Here is a 7,303-nt window from a genome sequence, read left to right as displayed (position 1 = left end):
ATAGCGAGTAGCAAAAGAGCAGTTGCTTGCGGTTCTTCAACATTATCCATAATCGTAAAAAAAAATATGCTTCTGTGCGGTTGTGAACGAACATACACTGAAAGCAAGTATATGTTACAGAATGAATAAAGAAGATGTATTTCAGTCTCCTTTTCATAGTTTTTGGGTGGTTCTTAATGAACATGCACGGCCAATTATTTAAATTTCTTGGGGATATCGCTACAGGGACCACATATGTTGTTTCAGTGGGTACGAAATCCAAATCCTTTAACACGACAATATGGCTGTAAAAAGTCGCTGCCCGGCCGGTCGGTCTTTAGTTAATCGTTTAAAACATGTTTAGTGTATACGCATGAATTGCCAGAGTGATCTGCCCTTCAGTTGTTAGCAAAATCATTGTAGATACCGCGTCGGTCAGAAAATTATTTAGTGTGTACCTAGCCTGATTCACCTTATGAGGAGCTACTTAAGGTTTGTTCTAGGTAGATGTAGTTATCCTTATTATATTAAGATATTAATACACTTCTATTCTATTGACTACTGCAGACTAATTATTAATGGAGATCTCATTGCTCTAAATCTATTATTATATTGTTGTATAAGGAATATATTGACATAAATGTGTTAATTATACTGATATACAATACTGTGAAAAGTTTTAGGCAGGTGTGGTAAAATGCTGCAAAGTAAGAATGTTGTCAGGATTTCCCAGGTATGACCACGGAGAGAGTGTAAGTGGTTATAATGACTTTATGTCACGGGCACTAGGAATCTTTGCCCAGGATATCACCAGATGCAGTCTTACTAGAGTCGTGTATACACACAGTGGTCCTCTGATAGCAGGGTGACTAACGGAACAGGAGAATCAGCAGATGGTGAGAGGATGCTAAAGGAAAGTCTATGACTAACAGCAACTGGTTATGGATTAGACAATATGAACACGAGGATCTTGATGGACGTGAAGACGTGAGGAAAGTCAGTGGTCTGCGTACAGCAAGTTGTACCACCGCTATAGTGAGAGGGATTGTCCAGGAGTAGATAGGAGGTAGTGAAGTCAGTGGTCTGCGTACAGCAAGTTGTACCACTGCTTGTAGTGATGGGACTGGTTCCAGGTGCAAGTAGGTAACAGGGAAGTCAGTGGTCTGCGTACAGCAAGTTGTACCACTGCTTATGGAGAGGAAACTAGTAACTGGTGCCAATAGGAAACTGGGAGTCAGTGGTCTGCGTTCAGCAAGTTGTACCACTGCTATAGGTGAGGATAGGCACTAGTGCAGATGAGTAAAACATAGGAGGTAACACGGAGAGCAAAAGGAACTTGATCCCAAACGGTATATACAATACAATAGCAAATGACAAGCGCTGCTTGAGAGATACAAAGTCACTACTGAGATCCAGGTCAATTGAGACAAAGTCAATAGCATCAATATCTTCTGAAGATAAAAGGACTCCGTAGATGAGCAGGATACAGTCCAAGCGGATATGCAATAAACTAGTAAAGTCAATAGAAGGTAAGCATACCGCGATTCAGTTGAGCAGGCTGTCACGAGAGAAACACAGGGATAGCTAAGCGGCGGAACACCGACACAAGTAGAGGTCAAAGGAGAGTGGTAACGGTAATCCATGTCTGTGTAGCACACAGGCAGAGAACTTGACACGAGTGGAGCAATGATGATTCATGTAGAAATCAGCAGGAACTGAAGACACGATGAAACACAGGAGAGTTGAAGCGGTCTGGAAACCGACAATGCAATAGTCAGGAATCAGCTGGAACTGAAGACAGGATGAAACACAGGAGAGTTGAAGCGGTCTGGAAACCGGCAATGCAATAGTCAGGAATCAGCTGGAACTGAAGACACGATGAAACACAGGAGAGTTGAAGCGGTCTGGAAACCGGCAATGCAATAGTCAGGAATCAGCTGAAACTGAAGACACGATGAAACATAGGAGAGTTGAAGCGGTCTGGAAACCGGCAAGTTTAAGCGGTCTGGAAACCGGCAATGCAATAGAGAGGAATCAGCTGGAACTGAAGATACGAGGAGAAACACAGGAACACCTTCAGAGACTCACAGGGAATGAGACTCCAAGATCAGGCCACGAGGTAATGACCACAGGTGCTTTAAATAGGGAGTGTTGCCTGATCAGCCAATTAACTAAAAGCAACAGGTCTGAAGGGTTCATAGAGGCTGCGCATGCGCAGACCATCAGGATGGCGGACGGCCACGATTCCTAATAACAGGAGAAGAGGCACTCACGGTCCGGTGAGTGACACTTTATTAAGACACACAGATGACAAGGTAACTTGATTGCAGTTCAGTATACAGATGAGAAACAACAGGTAGCTTCAGCATACAGCATGGAACTACAAGTACAATGGTTGTTGATGTGGAAGTCCAGTACACAGATAACAGCAGTAGTAGATTTCAGCAAGCAGCGTGGAACTAGAAGTACCAGGTATAATGGTTGTTGATGTGGAAGTCCAGTACACAGATAACAGCAGTGTAGACAGAAGCTGAGCACAGGGGATGCTCACAGGAGTGACCCGATGATCTGGCCCAGACTGTTTGAAGCAGGCAGGTTTATGCAGGTGATACAACTCCCAGTGATCAAGGAAAATAACCAAAGTAGCACAGTGGCCCCTTTGGTGGGCAGTGGTACTACAAGTAGAATGCATAACAAATACAAGAGTCACTGCAGACAGCAGCTGCAGAATGCAAATCGTGACAAATGTAAAATAGAAGTGTTAATAGTTTATTTTTATCAATTAACAAAATGCAAAGTGAATGAACAGAACATAAATCTAATTCAAATCAATATTTGGGGTGACCATCCTTTACCTTCAAACAGCATCAATTCTTCTAGGTACACTTGCACACAGTTTTTGAAGGAACTCGGCAGGGAGGTTGCTCTGAACATCTTGGAGAACTAACCACAGATCTTCTGTGGATGTAGACTTGCTCAAATCCTTCTGATGCTTCATGTAATCCCAGCAGACTCGATGATGTTGACATCAGAGCTCTGTGGGGGCCATATCATAATTTCCAGGACTCCTTGTTCTTCTTTATAATTAGGAAAGTTCTTAATGACATTGGCTGTATGTTTGGGGTCCTTGTCCTCCAGCAGAGTAAATTTGGAGCCAATCAGACACCTCCCAGATGGTTTTGAATGATGGATAAATACCTGTATTTCTCAGTCTTGTGGACACCATTAAATTCAAATAATTGGTATTCAATTTACCCATAAACGCCACAAAAGTATCTCTGTGGCCATCCCAAAAGATAAGGACGTCATTTAGCGAAGCCATAGAATGACTTTTTTTGGTATATTTTTCCATTCCACGTAAGACCACCTCTTTCTTGTGCTAACCTATAAAAATGTTTGTATATGTGGGAGCACAAGCTGATGTGCCCCGCACTTGTAGGTAGAATTTGTCATTAAAGACTAACTAGTTTTTACTTAGTACAAAAATCAACACGTCTAAAAAGGACATTTTCTGAAAATCCTTAGTTCCCTTCATATCCAGAAAATATCTCACTGCATTAATGCCTTTTCTTGTGGTTGATACTAGTAAAAAGTGACTCAGTCACATGAGGGTATCCATGTTCCTTGTTCTAAGTTGATGTCATATATTTTTCTTAGAACGTCAGGAGTATCCTGAACATATGAAGGAAGTCTATTGACAAATTTTCTGAGTTGGATATCTAAAAAGACACTTGCCTGTTCTATTAGGCTATTAATGCCCGAAAAGTATGGGCTTTCCTGATGGATTAATTTAATTCTTATGTCCTTGGGGATTAAATAGAAATTGAGAATTATCGGATTTTCAACTTTTTTCTCTGTTTCAGTAATCACTCTTTCATAGGTACTGTTAATAAATGCATGTTGATTTACTTGTAGTCTGTAGGGTTGAATATCACTTCCTTGTAGCATGTGGTATCACATACCTGTGTATTAGCCTCTTGAAGGTATTTATCTTTGGTCCAGATCATGATATTTCCCCCTTTATCAAAGAGTTTGATTACCACATCCTGCTATTTTTCAATGTCATGTAATATTTTTTGTTAATTTCTGTTCATATTACTAAAACCTGGTCCTAATGTTGGTCTTTCCAGCAGCTTATCAAAGTCTCTTCATACTGGTTCATAAAAACTTCTACTTCAGGACAGATACTTTCTGGTGGAAAAAATATGGACCTTCTTTTACACATTGGTCTAGTCCTATCTATTACGTTTAAGGGATCCAAGATAGTGTTCTCCTCATATAATTTCTCCAGTATGTTCAGTGCTTCCCTCTATACTATTAATAAGATCTATTGATTTAATATCTGTGAAGTGGAACTAAAATATTCTTTGAATTGTGGTTGGGAAGGGCATTCCTTATTATTACATGGATTTTTTTCAACGTCACCCTTCTTTTTTTTGCAATATTTGGTGAATAACAATTTTCTACCAGAAAGTCTCAAATCTCTTTTCCAGTGCAATCTTTTAAAATGTACAGTGGGAAAAAAAGAAAGGCCAGTTATCACAGCAAAACCGCTCTGTGTAATATTGAAATAAACAATATCTCTTGAAGTTATACTGGAGCATATTATACAGTCTTTGGCAAGGCAATATAATGTGCAATGGGCCGGATTGATTAAGGCATGCAAAACAAACATTGTGTGTTATTTTAAAATGCAAGGAATTCGGGCATACACAAGTTTGTATTCAACTAGAAGTGGATCTGAAGAAATGTCTCTTGTTGAATTTGGGTCTAGGTATGCTTTGCTCTGACAGACACAATACACTACTGGATACGTCCAATACATATATGGAATATAAAATCCCAGCAGAACAAATAGAAAACAAAAATATTCAATTATTGTCCTCCGTTAATAATATAGTCATTAACAACTTATTAGAAAAAAAAAGTTTTAATTCTTTTTTCCATGAAATACATTTATCGGGATGTTATTAACACCTACTATACATAAAAATGCATTTATGTACAGTAGATATAACAGTTGCTATTGATTGCAAACACCTGTTGTAGCATGCATACGTGACTGTCATCACTATCAGTTGTCACTTACACTTGACCTGTAGCTGGCGCAAATGATATCTTAGCGATGCCCAAAGTTTGAATCGGACGCCACTGCTTGCACACACCCTTACTGTACATTGACTACATGCATACGCCTCTTCCCCTTCCAGTCCATGAAAATGTAAGCTGTTGGAAGTGTCCTTTGCACTTGAAGATGAATTGGAGGTTCTTACATTCACTGGCATATAGTCCACTTCTTAGCATGCGCAGTGCAACTTCATGCAAAATACAGCACGTATTAAATTTATGTTCCTTAATAAATCAGGCCCAATGTCTCTTGAAGCAATGCTGATGCAAATTACCACAGAGTCCAGTAGTCACAGTGAGGCCCTTCTTTGTGTAATACTGATATAAACTATAACTGTTGAAGTTACACTGGAGCAGATTATATAGTTTTTGACAAGGCAAGAAAATGCAGAATGTCTCTTGTAGCAGGACTGGTGCAAATTAACATAGAGTCCAGTAATCACTACAAAGTCTCTCTAGGGAGCAAAGGATAGTTACCACAGTTCTTGTCTGGTGATTCTGAAATGTGCTATATGAAAATAGCTTATAGATGCAGACCAGTAGACAGAAGCCAGGACACAAACAGAAACAGACTTGTATGATGCAACACGATATCAGGAGTCCAATATGAACAGAGCTAGAGCCCAACAGATTAGCATGATACAATCCAGACATCAGAATACAAATAATGCAGAACCGGGAACTGGTGCAAAGTCAGGAACAAACTTGGACAAGATACAGCATTTATCTTGATTTCAGACTTTCATCAAAAACATTTGCAATTTTAATATGGTTATGTAGACTTTTTATATCCACTGTGTGGACACTGAGTGGCCACTTTATTAGATAGCCCTTTGTCAATTTCGGTATAACCCCTCTTTGCCCCAAGAATAGCCTGAACTATAAAGGTTGAATCTGCTGTGCATTCAGAGGTGCTCTTCTGCATACCACTGTTGTCCCACATGGTTGAGTTTCTGTCAGCTGACCTTTTCATTAACAAAGTGTCTTCATCCACGTAACTGTTGTGCATGAACATCCCAGGAGATCAGCAGTTTCTGAGATACTGAAATCACCAAGTCTGATAACAACAATTATTTCAAGTCACTTAAATCACATATATTTCCCATTCTGTTGTTTGACCTGAACAACAACTGAAACTCAACCACTTGACCATATCTGCATGCTTTTATGCACCGAGTTGCTGCCACATGATTGGCTGAACAGATAAATTAACAATTGAGTCCTTCAAATCGGGACAGTTGACGAAAAGAGGTGTTTGCACATTACAATATGGGCATGGTTACACTCCCAGGGGAGTGCTTAGCACTGGGAAAATGTTAGGCCGCCCCTTAACCTCCTTCCCTATCAAAAAATACCCTTTCATTGTCGTGCATACCACTCTTATATGCAGAGCAGTAGTGAATGGATTTACAAGCCCAACATTTTGGCCCAATCAAGACAAAGCTACCCGATCAGGGCAATGGAACAAACCCCACAAATAGGGATTGTCCTGCCTAAATCAGGACAGGTGAGAGGTATGCTCATGTCCCTTGTTGCGCATAGGCTCAACAAGAAACACCAATTATCTACCCAACTGCTCACATCGTCCACTGCAAACTTTGCCACCCCCACAGATTCCTGGAAAACTGGGTGCGGCAGGCATGCAACATCATAAAACAGGAAATATGCCCTTTGGTAAGTGAACCTCGCTGAATGAAAATAGTGCTGGTGCATAACTGCATGGAACCATTTGTAAAAATGCAGCACAAATAATTCCAATGCTGTCTGCATGTAGAAATCTCTACACTAATATCAGGAAGGTGTCATGTAACTATTATTATCATCATTAAAAAAAGAAATTTTTTTTTTTTTTTACCCCCTTACAATTAAATTACTGAATGTTGATAAATGTGCAGGGCTGGTAACAACAGTTGCCAAAGCATGACCTCATACGCAAGGGAAATCGTATTAGATAGGTAGAAAATAAAAACACAACACAAAATAAACCTACAGGTGGGACATCTCACCCGACAGGGAGCCTGTTCCACGTTAATTATAGCTCCCTGTCACACACAGCTCTAGCTCTAATAACATAGTAACACTCCAGGCAGACAACGCTGATACGGAGCCAGCACACAGTGTAAACAATCGCTGCACATTAATGAAGCAGCCACTGCCCCGCCCACTAACACTTTATGACAGGACATTCTAAAAGCTG

The sequence above is a fragment of the Mixophyes fleayi genome, chromosome 2 (genome assembly GCF_038048845.1).
Source record: "Mixophyes fleayi isolate aMixFle1 chromosome 2, aMixFle1.hap1, whole genome shotgun sequence".
In the NCBI taxonomy this organism is placed as follows: domain Eukaryota; kingdom Metazoa; phylum Chordata; class Amphibia; order Anura; family Limnodynastidae; genus Mixophyes; species Mixophyes fleayi.
This window is presented reverse-complemented; position numbering follows the sequence as displayed.